General features: G+C 40.2%; 2 protein-coding genes across 2 annotated transcripts in view; one reads left to right on the forward strand and one right to left on the reverse strand.

Annotated features, from left to right (window-relative positions):
- cxxc4 (CXXC finger 4) overlaps nt 1–6,835 on the reverse strand; it is a 76,959-nt gene extending 70,124 nt beyond the window's left edge. The window contains exon 1 of the mRNA XM_055010328.1: nt 6,779–6,835. The gene's annotated coding sequence lies outside the window, so the exon portion shown is untranslated. The remainder of the gene's footprint in view (nt 1–6,778) is intronic.
- The window catches only part of tet2 (tet methylcytosine dioxygenase 2), a 40,663-nt gene continuing 20,330 nt past the window's right edge, over nt 2,384–22,716 (forward strand). The window contains exon 1 of the mRNA XM_023268074.3: nt 2,384–2,822. The gene's annotated coding sequence lies outside the window, so the exon portion shown is untranslated. The remainder of the gene's footprint in view (nt 2,823–22,716) is intronic.

Genomic DNA, 22,716 nt, shown 5'->3' on the forward strand with positions numbered 1-22,716 from the left:
AAAATATATAGAAGAAAACATATAGACGCTTGTTGCCTGAGAATATTACAAGTTGTCTGTGTTATAAGCCTTGCTGCAACGCCACACCAAATCAAGGAGAATTGTTGGACTACCTTAAATGAATGGCTTTGATCGGTAACGCACAACTAAACTGAATTATCCAAACTGAGTTAACAAGTAATATTAATGCCTCTGGTTGAAATTTAGATCAGCTTAATTCTTTTGGTTCCTCTCAAATGAACAGTTTGCACTGCTGCAACTTCGAATTTGAAGTTTCTGATTCTTCACACTGAAGTATTTGTAGTAATACTGCATTTCTGCAAAAAAAAAAAAAATGCTGCATTTCTGACAATGCCATGTTGGGTAATGAACAGCCTTGGAGGAGTACTGCACTCTCTGAGTGCTTTTCTAGTCTTGAATCTGTAATCCTAATTGAAGAACACAGCAATTGAATTGTAGAAAACTGGAAGAAACAGATGTCAGACACACAGTGCCGAAAAATAAGTAAATCAGATTTTTGCACTTTTGCTGAAATTTGAGTAACAGTTTAAAGGGACTAAGTGTAATTTCAAGTTGAAGTTCACCAAAGCAAAAACATGAATGACAAAACCTTACACTTTAGCTACAGCCCAGATCCCCTTTTTGACGTTGTAACTGGATGTAGAGGCAATAATTTGGTCAACTTTAAGATGTATCTCAAACATCATTTCACCAGAGATGCTGACTGAGTGCACTTTCTTGTTTACAGCAGCAGCCCGAGGGAACATGGAGATGGAAGGAAGCTAACCAGCCCAAACAACTGCTGAAAGCCCTGCAGCACCAATGGATGGTGCGCTTCATGGGCCGGTGCTAGTGGTTGGTTTACTGCCTTGCTCGGGGGCTGCTTTCGTGGCAGTTGATGAGGGAGGAGACAAGATCTCCGTCCATTCTCAGCTCATCTGGGGATTTAAACTGTGTAGTGACTAGTTCTCTAACCATTAGTTGGGCTGGCTGCAGCTCATGTTACCTGCTTAGTCAATGCAAATAAGAACAACAAGAAAAAACAAGCTGGAGTCCAGCACATATCTGCTCTGTTGGTGTCTGTGTCTTCACCTGCAATGACACAATTTGCAACTGTGTGAGGTCTAAACACATCCACCTGTGCAGCAACTTTGTTCTCAGCTAGTTATGATTAGAAATACAATATAAAAGAGTGTATTTTGTCTGTGCAGGATCTGTTCAGCAGCGACTCCTCCTTCCTCTCTCTGCCTCTTCCCCTCCCCCATTCTGTGTAAAAACAAATCTCCTTTTCTGCTCTGAGCCTGAAACTATTGAGTCAACAAATGTCACTGCAGCGAGGCAGGGGCTGCTGGGAAAGAGGTGGGGTCTGCTTTTAAGCCTGAAATACAGCTAAAAGCAGATTATTTTCAAATAAGACCCACTTGTTAGTAAACTAAAGGAGGAACTAAGTGGCAAAATGAATGACTATTGACTGCGTTGGCTGGAGCTGTGGCCACATGTTAAATCCCCCCCCCACCCAGCACACTGCAAATACATGGTAACTATAACTGACTGTCGTTTTCTCTAAGCCAGAAAGGACAAAGAAGCTTATCTTAAAATAGTGCACGCACTTATTACACTGGCCTCCTTCCTTTGTGTTCCTCAAGAACACTTGTTTTCATAAAACCCTTTAACATTTTATCACTGGTTTGTGAGAATATGATGTTTCTGACCTTTAACTTTAACGTTGCAAACTGAACCTCAGACTTGCAGCTCTGCGTAAAACCAAACCAGCAGTTTTAATATTTGAACACATTTTTAACTCGTGTTATTTCATCAACATTCCAGGACTAAATTTGTCTTTTAAAATCGCCCTCGGCCCATTTCTCTCTCACACTGCTCTCTCTATCTCTTTCAAGCCCACGTGGCCAGTGTCAACAGGAGGTGGGTCTTGGCCGACACATTAAGCAAAGTATGCTGCCTGTATTGCACGACTGCAGAGTTGTCTTACACCCCACTCTAAAAATGAGCCGGCCAGCCGAGCCGTGCCAAAATAGGACACAGGCGTCGGAAACAAGTGCATTTGCTGGACTGGTTGGACCCCAAAGCGGCGACATCCGATTTGCTGCAGCAGTGCTCTGAAAAAGAAGCGCTTTCACACCAAAGGGGGAACTTCTCTAACCTCTGACAGAAAAAGAAAGAAGCCGAGATAGATTTGAGTGAAAAGGGAGGGAAAAACCCTGAGTCACTTGGCTTCCTGTCTGAGAGAAGAAAAAAAAAGGAAGGGGGTGGAGGCATCTTCCACCCAGCCACAGTCAGACAGTTGAGACCGGCAGTGCAATATTCAACATAAAGTGCACTGGAGTCCTGTCCTGCACACTGAATCCACTCCAGTGCTTCAGGGCAGCCATCATAGTGTTCACTATTGTGTGCGGCTGAGGGAAGAAGAGAAAAAGGAGGGAGCAGAGGGGGGAAAGAAAACCTGTCTCTTTGTGTGGCAAGGACTCAGCAGGAAAGTGATTTTGTAATTATTTGAGTTTGCCACCAAAAGCAAGGCTCTTCCCCCTGATCTGCGACAGCGTCTCGTCCACTCTATGCGCCACCGCTGCCTTACACAAGAGCCACATATGAGTGTGCTTCTCAGGCCGGCAAACAGCGACACCCGGGCTTCTCCTGATGATGAGAGCCGACGTCAGACTGGTTTCCATGAATATTGATGTGGAGGATAGTCTGTTTCATAGAAGAACAGAAGGAGGCAAGATGGCTGCCCTTTAGGATTTGTTAAAGAGGAGATCCAGACGGTTTGTTGGAATTTCTACAAAGTGGAGGGACGCAAAAAGGAGGTGAGAATCTGCTCAGTGTGTTACTACCCTGTTTCCCATTTTCTCCTTTAACCTTGAGTGTATTTTTGGTGTTTTTTTTGGTCAGGTAAAGTACAGCAGATGTCCCCCACCGTAAAAAGCAAGAGCCAACATAATAAGGAGGGGATATTAGATAAAGCTACTCCAACATGGCTGACGATTTTCTTTTCTTTTTTTTGCCAGCTGAAATGGAAAGACACTCTCTGTGTTTTCTGGTGTGTCCTGTGTACACTCAACATTCTTGCTGCTTCTGAATGCATCATAGAAAATGGTGTACTTAGACTGCCTGTTCAGGAGTTTTTCTTTAGGCATAATTTAAATGCCTGTATGATGCTCTCATTCTTAACATACCAACCCTGCTTTGTTATTAGACACATATTGAATATGTGCTGGACTGTGCAATAAATGTGTGTATTTGTATGAGTGAGTGGAAATACATTTTTAACATTTATGTGTAATTAATGGCTATTACAGAACAGTGATATTTTTTTAAATAATTGTGTTTAGGTACAGTAAGTGTTACCTTCATTCGCTTCTCATTTCACATCCATTGCTGAATATGTGCTTGTTTGTGCTGTTGTTCAGCAGGCGTCAGTAGGACTCGAGGTAGGAGAGTAAAAGTCCAACCTGGACATGTCTAGCAGTAAGTGCATAGTGTCTGCACAGCCGTGGAGCTGGAATAGCTTCTGGCTTTGTGTATCTCTGTGAATCAGCTTTCATTGCTTTCACTACTGAATGACAAGCAGACACAAAGGCAAATCCCTGGGAGAAGCAAAAGAGAAGACTATAGTGGTGGCAGAGTGTAGTGAAGGCAGACAAGGTCAGAAAGCTCTGAAGGAAATGAAACTCTATCCTACTGCACCATTAACTGGGGAAACAAGAATGGTAATTCTGGAGCAGAATTTGCTTTTCTTTTTTGTAACTTGAGGCCAAACAAGAGGTTGATGCCATGGAGCAGCAACAGACATAACATCTTATATACCTCAGAATAAAAGCTGACCAAACTTAAGCCAATGGCAACTTCACAGTAGTGTATATTTTGATGCATTAAAAGCAGTTATATGTCACAACAGGTCGGCTACTATGTTCTTTTAGAAATAGAGCCATGGGCAAATAGAGAGGAAGGTGTGTGTGACTTTAAGTGTGTGTGTGTGTGAGCTGTAATTATTTTAATGGGAATTAAAGAAATAGCAATGCTGCCCTAATACTTGCATGAACCATTGTAGCATTATTGAGATAATCACCTAAACATGTGATAAGAACATGTATATTCAGATTAGTTACAGGACATCAGGTCTCACCTCAATTAGCAAAGACCTAATTGGTTGTTAGTTATTTCCAGAATCCACTAAGTGTTATTCCAAGATTAACATCTGAATGGCCCATTAGAGTGTAACAGATTTCCCTCAGGTGTGTATATTAGGTTTGTGTATTCTACTGACAGTCGTAATGTAGCCACAGCATGGCCCTGGGTCACAATCAAAGTAAAAGCATGTCTGCAAGGTGGTGAATAATGACTTGGCTTTAATTAGGTGTTGTGGGGTGTCTACAGGATTTCAGTGTTTACCTTTAATCGGTGCCAAAGTTTTAACAAGATCTATCGTACGCCATGGATAAAAAGGGATATAAAGAAAAGGCACAGTGATGTTGAAATAAAGTCATTTGTCTTCCAGTCCAATGACAAGAAGACAGTCACCAAGCTTTTAAGTTGAGGACAAAGTAGGACGCTATTCTCCAACAACTTTTGAATGAAGTATTTGTGTGGTTGTATCTGCGGAGCATGTAGCTTCTACACTACAAACTCTTTACTATACAAAATCATCTGCTTGTAGTGGAAGAAAATCCTATTTTAGTCATTGTGGGTTGTCACTAAAGTTTTAAACCAGTAGTGGTGCAGCCCTCTGATGCAACGGCATGGCTGTGTTTTGACACGGAGAACATGGTCACTGACTGTGTAGTAGCAACACCAGCACTTAAGCAAGAGCGTTTTCCACAGTGTTCATAAAGTATGTTGTGACTGCATGAGATCAGGTGATCTTTCTACTTTCGTGTGTGTGTGGTAATGCCATTGACCCATTCATGATGTTAAGACCGTAGCTAATGTCTTACGTGAAAGGCTATATCTACCACACTAGTTTGTCGCTTGCTTATGAAAGCACAGTTTTAATCGCTGTCACGGTTGCGTAATTTGTGTTCAGCTGCACTATATGCAGGTTTTACAAATGAGAATTCTGATCTGCATGATGATGCCACTTTACAAAATGAAAAAATAAAAATATAGTCTTGCTGGAGGTGTTTTCATGAGTCCCTGCATGGCTGCTGTTACATCAGCAGCTGAAAACTCAGCAGAGCATTAATAGGACTACAGGGGGCTGAGTGGGGGGAAGGGCCATCCAGATCAATCACATCCACATAGCTCCTCTCATCTATCTACACCTACAGATAAAGCCGTGCGGTTGGATTGCTCCTTCGTCATGGCTCTAAGTCCCCTTTATATCAGTCCCAGGGCAAAGACAATATCACCTTTGGGAAGAATGTCCAGTTGCCATAGTGTTCCACAACAATGCTATCCACTTACAATACCCAAGCCCTTACCCAAGCCTTCACCTCTGACCTGTTCTGTCCAGCCCATGTACCATTTTTTTCCATCCAGAAGTTGTTGCACAAATGACACAGGGAACATGCCAATGGTAGGTTGGACATTTTAGATTGCACTACCTGCTGGCTGGTCATAGCTCAACTGCTCTCCGAAGACAAAATGGCGAGATACTGAGAGTTGTATTGATTTCTGCAATATTGATTTCCTTCTCGTCTGCTATTGGGGGTTGTTTTTCTATAGAGAGCAAAGAGAAGCAGCAAGCCACTATCAGGTGCTTCCGCAACAGAATCACAGTGCTTCAATATTGTTCCTTATCCGCACAAATTTTTATACATGTGCACAGAATTTACCATGAATAATGCACAACTGTCAGAATGTTCTTGTTGCAAACTAAAAAGTATCAAATGTTCTGCAAAAAAGCATGAATTTCATAGATAAAATTGATAGTGTTTTAGTCTTAGAGTTTTGAGAGACAAGATTTAACCTCACATTACTATGTAATTTTAGTTAACATTTAGTTAACCTAATTGAATGGGTTTTACCAATTTCTGGATATCTGTCATCAGCTCTGAAGTCTGCTAAATGTGTCAAAAGGTCCTTTGACTTATGATTGACTACTTTGTCTATGGCTTTACTGCAAAACATTGTGGGTTCAAGAGAATTCTCCGCTTACATGAATGTTCATTAACTGAAGCTTGAGCCCAAAAATACATCCCTCCATCCATTATCTATACACAATCTTCATTAGGGTCACAGTGGGGCTGGAGTCTATCCCAGCTGACTTAGGGTGAAGGCAGGGGATAACCTGGACAGGTCACCAGTCTATCAGAGGGCTATAAATACAGACAAACAGTCACACTTGCATTCACACCTAAGGACAATTTAGAATCATCAGCTAACCTCAGCATGTTTTTGGACTGTGGGAAGAAGCCAGATTACCCAGACCCAAAAATACAGTGTGTCGTTTATCACCAATTACCAAGCCAGATCCAGACACCGACAAAAATCTTGGCTTTCGTCCTGAGAAGGCCTTGCCTTGTTACTGAGACTTTGATGTAATTATGGCCTGGGAGGGAGGTTGTTAGTTGTTGCTGGTATTGTAAAGAGGTAATAACGTTTTTAAGAGTCTGATCTACAAAAATGTTATCTGTAATTGCCACCCGGCATACGTCGTGAATCCCAAATATGACTCGTGGCCCTTTTCCTTCCGTGGAGCAGCACGTCGTTCGCCGAGTTGAGGCGTGATTATGCAGTGACAGTGATAAGGCTCTGTTTGAATGGCACACGGCCGCCGGGAGTGTTGCTGGCCCTGTGAGCGTGTATCGATGTCAGGGTTTACCTCAGGGGTGAGACAGCGAGGGCAGCAAAAGCTTCCTCCACGTGAGCGCATGCACATGGCCGTTCTGTTTACAAACACTATCCTGGCATTCTGTGGAGAGAGAGAGAGAGAGGCAAGTGAGATGTTACGCAACCACTCCAAAGCGAATAGCATCTCTTCCCGCTTCTCGCAAGGCTGCTCCTCCTACGCTTGGACAATCTTATTGAAAGCTGTTTTTCGCTGGTTCCGCTACAAGAAGTTAGGATTTTCTTTTTTAATTAATTAAAGAGCCACAGTCACAACAGGGCCCATTCCCGAGAATGTGGCGAGTCAGAGTAGGTCTTTCCTTCTATTCTGCATAGCTGTTGTGGAGGTGAAAGTCTTAACAGCGACAGGTCTACAGATTAAACGGGCTGTAAACCCTTTTTCCATCTCAGAATATTTCATAAACCTTCTTTAAAGTTCCAACTCTGGGACATGAGAATAAAAATGGTGATACTTGCTTGTGTTCATTCATAATTGCCAACACATGTAGCATATAAAGCAACTACTTGGGTTGACACACTCTTAAGGCTAAAGTTTTGCCCACAATGGTGCTTTCCAATGCAATGCACTGATTAACTACATTAATTATTCATTTGCTGAGGAAACTCACTTTGACCAGATTTTAAAGTTGACCATGTCGAAGAAAAGAAACCATCTTCTATGAACATACACTACCGTTCAAAAGTTTGGGGTCACTTAGAAATGTCCGTATTTTTTGAAAGAAAAACATTTTTTTCCAGTGAAGATAACATTAAAATAATTAGAATTACAGTCTATACATTGTTAATGTGGTAAATGACTAATGACTTTTCAAGCTGGAAACTGCTGATTCTTAATGGAATATCTCCATAGGGGTACAGAGGAACATTTCCAGCAACCATCACTCCTGTGTTCTAATGCTACATTGTGTTAGCTAATGGTGTTGAAAGGCTAATTGACGATTAGAAAACTCTTGTACAGTTATGTCAGCACATGAATAAAAGTGTGAGTTTTCATGGAAAACATGAAATTGTCTGAGTGACCCCAAACTTTTGAACAGTAGTGTATAAATGAAATTGGTCAGAGGGAACTCCAGAAAGGTAAAGTAGAAAAGCATTTTTATAAGTCAACAGGATGAAGGGCCTCCTAACATACAGGATGTGGTGTTTCAGCCAAACGTGTAACTAAAGTGTAGCGAGGTAGCAAACATCCAGGCAGGGTGTTAAAAGAGGTGACCTAACCTCATGCTAAGATCTGACCTTTACAAAGACTTTAATGTCAGTATGTTTGGAGCGCAATCAGTTCCAGTTAAATCAAATCAGTCGGCATGAGGAGGTTTTCCAAAAGGTCTAATCCTGAAAGATTCATTGTTAAAGGGAAAGATTGCTCTCAGGACAATATCACCTGTCAAAATGCATTTTCTGCTGAAACACTGTCTATTCTGAATCATTATCTGAAAAAGAAGTCCATAGACATAACATGCCTATCATGATCCATAAGGCTCCGTCATCATCACACAATCCATAAGGGGTCTAAAGTGGTCTGAAGAACAACTTCTGATCGCTGTTTGCACTCTTCTAAAATGGCTGTCAGATATGAAGCGTTTTGCTGCTAGGAGCTGTCACTGCAGAGGTGAGGCCCCATGACCCCCTGTTGTCTCCACAAGGAGCACAAAGACAGACAGCTGGTCCTGATTGTCATTTAGAAGCGTAACCCTACCAAAAGCTTTGAATGACATCACTACTACTTCTGAGGGCTCCGAGTGGCTCAGGCTCAATATTAGGTTTCCTAAGTGGAATGTACAAGTGCAGCAGCTGGTGTCTTTCCAAACCATAGTCTCAATGACAACTGGACGAGTCTGCATCCATATATGTATTCATATTGGGAAAGGTTCAAATTCAGGTTTTAACTCTACGTCTGAAAGAATAGAAAGTCCTAGATGGAATATTTTGCAGCATTCGTGCAAAATTTCGAGCACGGTGACACTTGCTGTACCTAAAACCAATCTTATAAATGCTGTATTTACAAATACAGTTAATACTAGGTGGTAAAGCAACCCAACAGTTCAACAATCAAACAATGTGTAGTTAAAGAACTGATTAATTATTCCTTACAATAACTATTCTTCACAACTGACTCCTGAGGTGCGAGAGAAGAAGTGAATGACTTATACAAGCCTTACACTGAAGTAATGAATCACAAAATATCCTCACTCAGGAGGATTTGTAATTTCTGTTCAGTGAGTCACGTGCCTCCTACTCAATGGAGGGAAAGAGGGAGCTTAGCAACAGCGGCTTAGGGCAGGCTGCCTAGAAACCAATGAGGGAAGGAATATCACCACATTCACTTTATAGATGACAGAAAATATGTCTTATTCAAAGTAATTGTGGGCACTACTGCGATATTTTTTGGCCTCATGTGTGATAAAGAAGAAAGGAAGTAGAGGCCGCCAAAAGTGTCTTACCTTTTCTTCATAACAAACCATATTCTGCAGCTCAGTCTTCAGTAAAACTGAAATCTGCTGTGGTCCTGAATCCATTTAGAATTCCTTCACTGCCATGTATGTGTGCCATGTTGCACCGTCCCTCCTATAATAATGTTTCCCTTTGCTCTGTTTACTATTCAGCTCTACTTCCTGTTTAACTGGCAGCTGGTTTGGATCAAGCAAACAGAATTGGAAATATGTGCTAAATGTATGTGCCTGTGAGCTAACCACATGCCAAAACAAGAAGTTGAATTTCAGAAACATGCAAATCAGTTTGTACATCACCAGGTTTTGTGGTTGAGTTTTCCATCTCTTGCCAGATTGTAGTGGATGGGGAAAAACAGGATGAGGTCAAGATAATATAGTTGCTATTTTAACATTTATTTCATCATTATATATTCATTTCCATTTCAAATTGCAATACTAAATTGGAAGGTGTAGATCTGCACATATAACTTTCTGAATATGTGGCACTACTCACTGGCAATGCATAAAGCACATGTGCACACCACGGCAAAGCAGCCTACTCTGTAGTCAGCCGTGCTGGGGTAATGTTTAGACCAGATGGGCTTTGAAGCACTCATAAGATGGTCACCATGGCTACTGTGCACTCCGAAAGAAATTAACTTTGCTCTGCGCACAGTTCATCAAGTTAGAGAGATATACTGACTGTTGCATAGAAAAAACGGTCGGAGGGCAAAAGAGACAAGCAGTTGGGAAAGTGAAGTGTAGCGCCGTGAGGGGCCGGGGCAGGTTAAAGGGTTCGTACGCTCAGGAGCCCATTTCTTAATTAGAGTCTCCATGTGATGCAGCTTGAAAGCCCCCAAAAAAGGTTTAGACTCTCCGTGTAAGCTATGCTGACGGAGCAGCTGAGGCAGGCAGGGTTTCTTTTTTTTCAGGGTGTGGTGGTTAAACAGACAACATTCAGGTTTAACAGGTTCATGAAGTGAGATCTGGGCTAATGTTCAACTGCTGTCTACTATCAGGATTGACCTCTCATAGAAAAAAAATAGTGCTGACAAGCTTCTCTGTAAAAAGGCACTGTGTCACTGAGATGTTTTTATTTTTCCTGACTTTTGGAGGAAAGGCTGGTGGTTGACTGATTTAATCTATAACACTGTGGTCTGTTGCCAGTAGTCATTTGAGTGTTTCTGGTGTGAGCCAAATGAACAAACCTTTAAAAAACAATGCAAAGAAATACATTCCAATCTATTCTTTCATGAAAGGGGACATCTTAGGTTTTCCTTATTCTCTGTAATATATATATATATATATATATATATATATATATATATATATATATATATATATATATATATATATATATATATATATATATATATATACAATGTCTGATGGTAATAATAAAGGCGGCTACAGTTTCAAACAAGAAAAACACTTAGAGAGTGCAGTACTCTGCTAAGGCTGCTCAGTCGTATCATTTTTGATGGCTGAAATCTTGAAAAAAATTGTGGCAGAAATCATGGTTCTATAGAATGTGGCCAATTAATATAGACGCACTCACAAACAAAATGACCTTGCGCTGAGCCCAAGTGTGTGTTATGCATGTGTGCGTTATGTACAGATACCGAATCGCATCACCTAAATACATAGCGGGCGGTGGGAATTGATGGGACTCGGAAAAACACCCATGATTTAATCAGTTGTTCTTTGTATCATTTCCCATGGATAAGTCCCAATAAGTCAGCAGGGGTGGATTTGTAGTAGGATCACAATCATGTGATCATCAGCAGGCAACTGACAGAGTGTTCACTTGTACTCATGGTTACAGTGACGCCGTGCCGCTATCTCGCAATGACACAAAAATCCTTAACAAATCCGTGGATCCAGACTATAAGCTGCCAAAATCTAATCAGTTGGTCCTTGTATCATTTCTGACCTTCCCTGAAAATTTCATCCAAGACAGACAACCAGACAAACCAGCACCAGTCATCACATAACTCTTCCGTGTTCCTTGGCGGAGTAATAACAAGGGAAATAAATGTTAAAGTAATCCCTGTTAGAACTAAAGCTTGAGATGGCTCTGAATACTAGCTTTCCAACAGGTTTTTCTACTCTCACAACAAGCTGGCATCAGTTTGTTTCCGACTTTGTTGTATGGCCATTAGCTCCATGTACAAGTCAAATTGTAGGTTTTATGATAAATACAGAAATCATTTTCAGAAAACTGTCTACTTCAGTAGAATCAAAAGCATTTACTGTCATCCTACACACAAATACATTATCGGCAGGGAGATACTATACAGTCACTTTGCTAGCGACAATACCGTTGCATCTAAATTGAACAGAAACGCAACATGTGTGAACAGTAACTGTCAGTAATCATGATGGTACACTATCTACATCAGGATCTGTGTTACACACATTTTTGTGAACACTGGTAGGTTCACGTTTACAATATCACCATAGAATGTTTTAGAGAAAAAAACTCACATACTCTCAGTCAGCAGACTGGAATAAGTTAACCTTCATGCCAAGGATCATCACTGGTGATGATAGGTAGGTCTGCAGCTACCATCAAGAGAAGAAACAGCAGTTTTCACAGTAGCAGGGCCTGCAGTTTCCAAAACCGGACAAGGCACATGAGGGTAGAGGCGCACCAGGAACATGCTCATTGTTTCCTTTAACATTTCCTTCCTTTAGCTGCCCACCTTCCCCATTCAGCAGATGTGGTTCCCTTGGACTTTTTTCCTCGACCCCCAAGACGAAATTCAAGTTGAAGGGTCATTATTTTGACACAGTTTGAGAGATTCAACGCTCATGATGCTTAACATATTACACAAATAATGTGAGTTGAAAATCTAAAAATGCATGTAACAAAGGTCCTGCTGTCATTAACGTGGTCTCATGTAACATCCTGACTTGTGACAGTTTCTGCTCAGACATGTTGCACCCATGTCTTGGAACTTTTTGATCAACACTTATACACATATTGACTGGGGATCATAGAGAACATTTCTATCAAGATTGTGATTGAAAGGTTATATCTACTGTTATGTCACACAATAAGCAGGAAATTAATAATATCTACCAAACAGATATATCACCATGGGCGTTTTTTGTTGGTGCAGATGTTTGTTCGCCTACTGTCATATTCTGGACTGAATTTAGGCTCGAACAGGTACTGACGGATTTGAGAAGTTGCCATTTCCAATCAAGAACAAGAAATAATGTTCCTTGGTAGTTTTGCAGTTTGCTTTAAGAACTTGATGATGAGGTGGTGCTAACAAGCAAAGGCTACCTTAAAGCCAGCCAATCAGACGAAAGTTCGCTGTTAAGAGCCTAAAGCCAATACAACTTGTTTCAGGAACTAAAAGATAAATAAGGATTTTTACTGAATGTTAAATCACGCAAACCTACTTTAGTGGAGTCCTAAAGTAAAAATATAGAGCTGGAAATGAGCATAATATTTCCCCCTTTGAGCTTTTAAAGCAGAATTTTAAGAAAAACATTAAAAACTAAACAGATCAGACTGATTTAAGTTGAAAAAAGCAACACATGAGGTTAAGGTTTTGTGCGTGTGAGTGTTTGTGATTTTTCCACACCTGCTGAACCAGTTGTATAGGACATGTGCAGAGGTGGGGTTTGTCCCCTACAACAAAGCTGTTGAGTTACTCATGTCAGTGTCATCTACAAGCCACTGCATTTTGCCATCTCTGAGCTTTACTGTTGATAAGATGTTCTAAATTCAGTGACTCATCAGGTACTAATCAGACATTTACCACAGGATGTTACAGCATCAAAACTTAGTCAGATTCACATCTCACCACAATCTTTCTCAGTTTGTATTAATAAGTTGAACCACCCTATATATGTGTGTGTGTGTGTGTGTGTGTGTGTGTGTGTGTGTTTGTGTGTGTGTGTGTGTGTGTGTGTGTGTGTGTGTGTGTGTTTGTGTGTGTGTGTGTGTGTGTGTGTGTGTGTGTGTGTAAAAAATCCCTTATCTCTAGTTATCTATTAGTGTAAGGGTATTAGTGTCAAGAAAAAACTGTCAGTTAGTCCAACCCTGCCCTTGAAGAATGAACTGCTGAAAAACCTGTTCAGAAACCAGCCACAAAACACTGACTGTTCTTCACTTGAACGTCTTCCTCTTACTCTTGATGCTTAAATGTTTTTTTGAGTCTTGGCCCTGCTTTCTGAACTCCACAAAGATAAAGTCCAATGAACACTTTACATTGTCATCAAACAATAAAGGAGTGGCATCAACACTAATCATCATCATGGCTATAAGCATCTGTATATGTTTTTTTTTTGTTACAGTGCCAGTTAATCTTTATCTTTTTACCTTGAGGGAAGCTGAGCATCCAAACAACTACAGCATTTCTTAACTTGGGTCTGGACCAGTACTGCATGTCTTTTCATTGAATTATTTCACCCTTCACGCCCCAGCTGGAAGATTTTAAGCTGCTCTCCCTTACATAGGAAGTTGCTGTTGTAGTATCTAATGTGTCCTTTTGATAGTTGGTTGTTGTGTTATCCACATGTTTAAAATGACATTCATTTGTTAGGTTCAAGCAGCAATGTATGAAAAATTCATCTACTCATGGTTGATTAAAAGTGAGACCTCTCAAAACAAAGTGCCTATATGTTTGCCCTTTGCTAAAAATGTGAATTTAAAAATGAACTGATGTTCTCTTTAGGATGGTGTACATATCCATATCCAGAACTGTAGGTTTCTACATTTTAACTGTAGGATTAATGGATCTCCATTGTATATTTAATCTGTATTGCTAAAACACACTGAAATTGATTCAATAAAGCAAGTCTGAGTAGTTTCAAATGTACTTTCTCAGATATTACAGTTAGGTCAAAATACAGTCAGAGAAAGCAATGGGACAAAAAGCAGTGGGAGCTCAAAGACTGCAGGGGATTCTCCACGAGTCGGCCACATCTGTCTTGCATTAGACATAAAGAACAATGAAGATTGTACAGATCCCCTCTTCATGTGGAGGGGGAGGAGGCTTTCTCACAAAGAAATTACAAACAGAAATGTATGTCCTCTATGTCTCGGTCATAACTTATTGATCTTGTCTTCAGATCCAAAGGGGGAAAAAAATCAAGATGCTGAATAGTAATGGCATGTCTTTGCATGCATAGATCACAGGAAATTCTTCCTTTAATGTGAAAACAAGATGCAGAGATTTTTGTATCATATTTATGTGGAAGAGTGAGGGATTTCTTAATCGGGGCTCAGTTCCTGAACAAACTGATTGTACCTCCAGTGCTGCCACGGTTTTTAGTCAACCATTGAAAAAAGAGGGCAGAAAAGAGCAAAAAAGCAGATCTGTTTGCCTTTGTTGCCATGTGATGCAGCCATTAGCTGGATAGCTCAGTGATTAGCCCTGACTTTGGAACAGGAGATTGGTGGTTCAAATCCTGGTCCAATGAGGACCCTTAGGCAAGGTGCTTAGTGCTGCCTCGTCTACCTACCTCATGTTGTATCCACTCTCAGATGTACATCGCTTTGGACTAGGGTGGGTTGAATCTGCAGCAATGCCTCCAGAGAAAGGCCGCATATTCAACTCACACTGGTAACAAACTGTGCTTCTGCCCTCAGGAAGGAGGTACAGGTCTATGAGAACTCAAACCACCAGATTGAAGGGGATAGCAGAGCTGTAAACTCTGTACAACCTCACGCAGTCACGCTAAAAGCTTGGGATGAGATGGAACTCAAACTGCAGCTTGCGCTTTACAGTCTGAACCACATATATTTTCTTACTTTTAATGTATTTTTACTATTTTCAATGCACTCTAAGTTTTACTGTCTACGTCTTTTAGTGTTTACTTTTAAGCCGGTACTACCAACAAAATTTCATTCTTTCTTGATTCAATAAAGATTCTTGATAAAAGCATCTGCTAAATGAAACTGCAAATCATTAGATCACAATCTTACAATCCAGGGCCACAGACAGCAACAACAGGTAACTGCTTTGTTCTACCTGACAAGAAAAACTAGATCTAAGGTCATACAGTGCAAAGTCAGACCCCACCCCCATTCAGCATGCCGCAGAGCAAGCTTTGCTGTCATTAATGGAACCAACATGTGTCACCTCAGTAACTTTGAACCTCAGACATCTGCATTCCTGGTAATAACCTTCATGTGTATCTGCTTCTATACAGTAACTAGTACAAAAGATCATTGTTTTAATGAGGAGCAAAAGCTTTTTCAGTTGCGAGGTGCAGAAAAACTTGGATGATGATACTCTGGCACAGTGCTACAACTTAACAATGTACGTTTACTTTTAGTCTTAAAACAATAATCTGAAATTCTGGGAAATATTGCTTTCTGTTTCAGAGGTGGATCCAATGAATATGGACTTTGTGTTAATGTGATTATAATGAAGTGACACACAGCAGCCAATTAGCTTATTTAGCACAAATACTTTAAGTGGAGTTTGGAGAGGAGAAAGTTCAGGAGAGGACAAGATGGCAAAGAGCTCTCAGTAGTGTTATCTACTTTTATCAACATTTGTGTCCCAGATTTCACTTTCACTCCTGGTTATTTTAGGGCTGCAACTAATGGCGATTTTGCAAACGAGTCAGTTACTCTAAACAGTTAATATTTCTCCTAAAATGTCAAATGGCCATTTCACTTCCATTCCTTTTACTTTGACAAACTGTATGCATGTATGAAAAATGCAGCACAGAAAATGAAAACAAATGTCTAAAGTGCAAAACTGTAAATGGAAACATCCATCTGTCGATTAAACCTTAACAAGTTAAGCCTGCATATTAAACAAAGTTTAACATGGAAATGGTGGATATTTTACAAACACAGAGCAACAAAAGCACCTCCTGTCCTTCTTATTGTGTGATTGTTCTCTTTGAATTCTGTGAAACTATATCCGAACCTGCAGCACAGCTGTCGTCTTTAGGACATGTGTATGGTGAGTTTGCCAGACATGTCATGGTTACAATAAAATGCAGAGCAGCCGCGAGGAAGTGAATGACGGTTAACATGAAGGAGCCACGTTTTAGTTACTACTTCATACTCATTCCATTATCTAATGGCAGAGACAGAAAAATATGGATATGTTAACAGTTCTTTAGAAATTAGGTTGTATTAAAATACAGTATATGTGAGCTCAGGATGCAGGAGAGAAGCAAACAGATGGAAGTTGCCTCCAGAAATGAATGTGTTCCTGCTTTTTTGCAAATGCTTGTTTTGTACACTGCCCAAACTCTGCAAAATCTACTCTGATCTGATAACTGATCTGATAGTTGAGATAATTCGTACTTCTTTTCTTTCGAAGCCATGGGTCTTTCGAATGTTTTACAGAGTGAGGTGCAGAGTTGCTGCAGTTACTACTTTGCCAAGGAACGCGGCAGAGCTATGTGATGATCAACATACGTTTGTCCATGTGTCTGTCTGTCTGTCTGTTAGCAACATTACTCAAAAGCAGACTAACGGTTTTCGATGAAATTTTCCAGGATGGTCAGAAATGACACAAGGACCAAGTGATTAGATTTTGACAGTGATGCAGCTTATAGTCTGGATCCACGGATTTGTTTAAGATTTCTATGTCATTGCCAGATAGCGGCACAGTGTCACGGTAACTACGACTATAAGTGAACACTACATCAGCTCCCTGCTGATGATCACATGAGTGTGATCCTGCTACAAATCCACCGCTGCGGACTTATCGGGACTTATCCATGGGAAATAATACAGAGAGCAATTGATTAAATTGCGGGGGTGTTTACTAGTCCCATCAATCCCCACCGCCTGCTACATATTTAGGTTGAGCAAGTCAGTATCTGTGCATAACGTACACATGTATAACACACGCCTGTGCTCAGTGCAAGGTCATTTTGTTTGTGGGTACATCTATATTAAATGGCCAGATTCTATGTTGCCGTTATTTCTGCCACAGATTTTTTCAAGATTTCAGCCGTCAGAAAGGATACAAGAACTTTTCTTGTTCGTATTTGCTTTCTTTTGAAGCCGCTGTTTTTTTGAAAGTTTTACAGAGTGAGGTGCTGTAGTTATCCAAAACTGTAGTGTCGACTGCAGCTGACCAATGACTGGAACCCCCCCTCAAAAAAGCAGCCTTCAGTGGTACTTATAATATTTAAATAATAATGTAAAAAAAAATGTGTTGATTAAAAAAAATTATATTATTTTACCAACTAGCTGCAGCAACTCCATGAAATTTGTTTGCATAATTCCTGTGACTGGTCAGGTTGGAGTCGTATTTGCGTGTAGATCCCTGTGTTGCTCAGGTTATTCATGTCTAGCAACAGGATCGGAGCACTTCGAAGAAAATGCTCCAATGATCTGCCGAGCATGTGTAGTCTGTCTGCAGACACACGGGGCTTTCAGAGACCGCCATCTGTTCAGGCTGATAGAAGGCAGGAGAGTGAAGGCACAGCCAACCATGTGAGGTGCATTGTACACACTGCATGCCATGTGACATAAATCACAAGTGTGTGGTGCCCAATGAAGAGACTCACTGAGATGCAGAGCATGAATGAACATCTGTCCTGTCGTGCCTGTAGAGCATTTGACCATCGCAAACAGCACATGCTACCAGAACATTACTTCACATTGTGCTTCATGACTTGTAGTGTTCTCACCCTCCACACTTCCAGTCCACTCCCCTAAACATTATCTTCAGTGGAGTTATGCAAGCCATATGTCACGATCTGTTAAGATTCAAAATGCTTATACAAGCATCTGAAATGCTGCCTTTTAATCAGGCAAATGTGTATAAATGGAGGTTTTTACTCGCCAAGGAATGCGGTGGAGTTCTGTGACAATCATGTATGCTTGTCTGTGAACAACATTACTCAAAAATGGACAAACAGATTTAGATGAAATTTTCAAGGAATGTCAGAAATGATACAAGGAACAACTGATTAAACTGTGGGTGTGTTTCCGAGTCCCATCAATTCCGCTATATATTTAGGTCACGCAATTCAGTATCCGTACAAAACGTACACATGCATAACACACGCTTGTGCTCAGCGCAAGTCATTTTTTAGTCAAGATTTCATCTGTACTTCGCTCTCTGAGTGCTTTTTTTGTTGTTTCTCTTGATATATGTAGCTGACTCAATGCATTTTTTTGATATGGCATCAGAAACTTTACTTGTAACCCATTAGGTTGAGGTTGCATAAGTACCAACACTCTAGTAACTATAGAAGAAATTCAGTCTTAAAAATGACTGAATTTTTAAGACTAAGAAAAAGTGTGTTCATCTAGTCATTAGAGTTCAATCAGTTCATGAATTTGAAATTCCACTTTTAATTTTGTGACAAAATGTGCCATATTGGATGTACAGACCTACTGGTGAGGGATTAATGCTGTGGTTTCACTGTTAAATCACTGCTAAATTACATTTTTGATTAAAAAGAGAAATATATTGGTTGCAGTATATGTGCACCTAAGGTTTTAAGGAGTCGTCTGTCTTCATGAAATATTAAAATGTGATTCAGAACTTCATTTCAACTTCATTTTTATTATTATTTTTATATACAAAAAACATTTTAGCTCATAAACACCAAATTGTGTTTATGAGTTTCTAAACTGCTTTAGCTTTTTGACGTATGTTTTCTTGTTTACATAGTCAGCAGGAATGCAGAGTTGTGAGGTCATTGGGTTTGTAGAGCAACAAGTTCAGCTCTATATTTACAGCAGGGATTTAAAACACTAGAATGCAAGCCATGTGACCTAATTACACTGGTAAAGGATTGCTCAGGATGAGGTTTCACTCACAGCTGTGTGCAGCCTGAACCGTCCTACTCCAGTCCAAAAGTATATACAGTCATACATTACTTGCACTTTTTGCCAAAAAATATTCATTACCAAAATTTATGCTATAAACAAGGGCTGAGTTTCCATTCCCATGCCGTCATTTGCTGATGTTATGATTGGTGGAGTGATAAATGAGCAGTTCAATTTCATTTCAACTCAAGAGGTCTTACTAGATTTCATTGTGGCAGCTGTAGTCATGAAATAACACAAAACAAGGGTCTCTGGTTAATGTCTGCACTTTGCTAATACACTCTATCCACACATTATACACTGGATTTATATTTTTTTAATGTATTTTTTTATGTTATCTGTCTCAATCTGAAAAGTCAGTTCTTTTAAAAACCACATGGCTCAGTTCAAAATTTTTACTTAAAGCAGAACTTATCATTTCTCTGGTATGACTTCAGCATCTGATGGTTTGTTATTGTTGTGTTTCGTAGAGAGAAACTAATATCTCATCTGTCCAGGATTTAAATTAATGCCTCTGTAGTAAATAAAATAAAATAGTGCCTGGGTTCTAACATTTGTCATTTAAGGAATGTATAAAAATCAGGCATATCTTTCTGATTAATCTAAAAATCAGGCTTTTACAGAGAAGTTGTAGCTTTCTGTGGTACACAAACTTTTGAACGGTAGTGTATATATATATATATATATATATATGCACATATAATAAAGTGAGGTTAAGCCCAGTCAGCCATATGAAATTCATGTGCATTGTTGTACTCTGTCAATACCTTTGGAAGAAGACAAACTACTACTCTCCAATTAAGCTGTTTATTTTCTAAATATCAGTGTCTCAAAAGAATCTTGTACAAGGACCTTTTCTGTTAGGAACGGCCTCCCAGAAAAGGATAAAATCAAAAGTGAACACATTTTATTTGGTATAGTATTGTATGACAGCTTATAGATATAAACATCTAATTCAAATATTGAAATGCGATTGGCTGAAGGTGGGGATAAACCGTGGGTTAGACTGAGTTCTCCCATTAGTTGATGCACAGATATGTCCATATCTCTTGGCACACAATTCATCCAATCCCCAGGAGCCACACACTGTAAAAAGAACCCTCCTGCATACTTTTCCCCCATTTTCTACCAGTTAGTATTATTCCATTAGTTCTGTAAAGCGTCTTGAGACAATTTGACCTGTAATTGGCAACTCATGGATTCATTGCACATTAAATGGTTATTATTATCAATATTGTACACCCATATGTAATATCAATTTGAGTGTTCAGTTAGTAGTACCTTCGTGAGATAAAAATCCTAACAAATTCCAGTGTTCAGTTAGTAGTTCCTTTGTGAGATAAAAAAAAAAATCCTAACATTTTCAGTTCAATTAATTAAGGGAACAGTTTTACTTGTGATTAAATAAAGAGACCAAATATTGCAGCTCTGATACCTAAATGACCAGTAAAGTTGCAAAGCGCAGCAAGCAGTGGTACATGTGGTGTATTGATATGTGAAACTAATGAGAAACCCAACTGGTTTATAGTGAGATGTGGTAGTGGAGTAAGAGGAGTAACTGTAATAAATTAGATTACAATTAATATTAGCATTGACTATTGATCAGTACACAGACAGTCTGGGTTTTACCTTTCCTAAGTGCTCTGAAAATTTAGTCGCCAGTCTGGGCACATGCTCCGTGTTCTCATCTCTTAAACAGGAAAATACAAATGAGCCCATTTCAGCAAAGAAAAGGAAATGTACACTTGAGATTAGGGCTTATTCTTGGAACTGTGGTACAAAAAGCGTGCGTTTGATTTACACGTCTGCTCCGAGACCAAGCTGTAGAAGTCTCAACCTGAAAGTGCAGAGACCTGAGCCTCCCAGCAGCTGTCATTAGTGCTGAATGTCACATGCTGCTGCCAAGTCACGCCAAACAGAGTCCGTCTACTATGGCGGTTCTCATATTTCACTAGGTCTCTCTGGGAATAACAAAAACACAGTGCATTAGGCACTGTTACACTAGCGCTGGGGAGACGCAGCGATGTGCTCCTGGTGGACTTTATATCCACAGCAACTTGAACCTGTAGCTCAAATTTGTGGATACTTTCAGCGGGATGATGAACAAACAGATTTGAAATCATACCGCAAACAAAGCACTTCCTTGTCAAAATAAGCCAGAACTGTCATGTGCATTAACTGCCACCCCTAAATGACTCTTGTGCAAACTGTGTCCATTGTTTTGCAACACTGGCTACACTGTGTCCATGAATCCACCCTTGCCCCCAGGCTTCAAAGCACTAAAGCAACTGAGTGTCTACAAATGGCAGCAAATACATAGTTACCAAGCCAAACCACAGGCTATTGACTGCTTATCCGGGTTCATAACTGCACAGGTTAGATGGTAGACTGAACAGGAGGTAGTAGATGAATGGCAGACTTAAGCAGAGATGAACCTGAGGAGTAATTACAGGGCAGAGGTGAGGCTGAGGGAGAAGGGAGGGAAACCAAACAGCAGCACATAGAGACAAAGAAACTGACTCCAGGAGGGAAAAGAGAGTTTTGTTGGGAACTCGGTTCGAGCCAAGTAAGTTGAGTCATTATCATGAACTGAAACAGAACGCTCATTTCCCTGGCAGACATTAGCTACTAGAAAGAAACCCAAAATAGATCAAAGCATTATAACTTCCAGCAGGCATCCACACTAAAGCCACTGCAACGCTTCTGGCTTAGTTTAGTGCTCTACTTCCGGAGCAAAAATAGAACTCCCCCTGAATCACATCTAACAGCATGCAGCCAACACTGGAAATGTCTTATAGCATGCAGTTAGAGCTGGACTTACAGCATTGCATAATTTGCGTGTGTTTGTATGTCTGCATCAAGCCCAGATAGACACACTCACACTCACACTCACACACTCACACACACAGCTGGGATCTCTGGCTTTGTTCTGGGTTTGCAAAGATTTTTCTTTTTTTTTTTTTTTTTTTGTCGTCAATGTGGGTGTATCCAACTGTGACAAGCTGCTTGGCTCCAAATGGTCCTTTGTAAAGCCTGGAGTGTCCCATAGGAGCGGAGCCGCTCTGAAAGCAGCTTAGCACCAGCGTTCACCTCTTGACTTTGTTACTGATTTACAGACAGCTCAGAGGGCCAGAAAAACAAAGGAGTAGTCACATGGGGTTGGAGGCGGCATTCACTCGCTTACCTCATTGTTATGTCGTGAAGGATGCTTTATACATGGAGGAGTTCTAAAAAGATGCAAGCATTCGTTCCACACTTAATTTTTCGATTGCACACTTTTACAAATGAGATTTTTATACAAATGCATGTCCAAATCAAAGGAGAAATACTGACACATGGTGGTATACAGGTAGTGGTAAACATCATCAGTCAATGTGCAACATGTAAACAAGGGGTGTCAAACATGCGGCCTGTGGGCCAGAACCGGCCCGCCAGGGGGTCTAATTTCTAGACCATGACAAGTTGTTTTGATCATAAAGTAAAATACTCGATTGCTCATTGCTGTTTTATCATTTTGTGTCTCATTTTTGTAGTATTTTGTCTTTTTTTTGTTGGAATTTTTTTTATGACTTGTCGTTTGTCTCATGTTTTTGTCGTTTTGTATTTCCTTTTTGTCTCGCTTGTGTTTTTTGTCCTATTTTTGTCATTTTGTCTTTTGCTCTGTTTGTTGTTTTGTGTATCGTTTTTGTTGTTTTATGTTAT

Source organism: Amphiprion ocellaris, chromosome 4, assembly GCF_022539595.1.
Source record: "Amphiprion ocellaris isolate individual 3 ecotype Okinawa chromosome 4, ASM2253959v1, whole genome shotgun sequence".
Taxonomy (NCBI): domain Eukaryota; kingdom Metazoa; phylum Chordata; class Actinopteri; family Pomacentridae; genus Amphiprion; species Amphiprion ocellaris.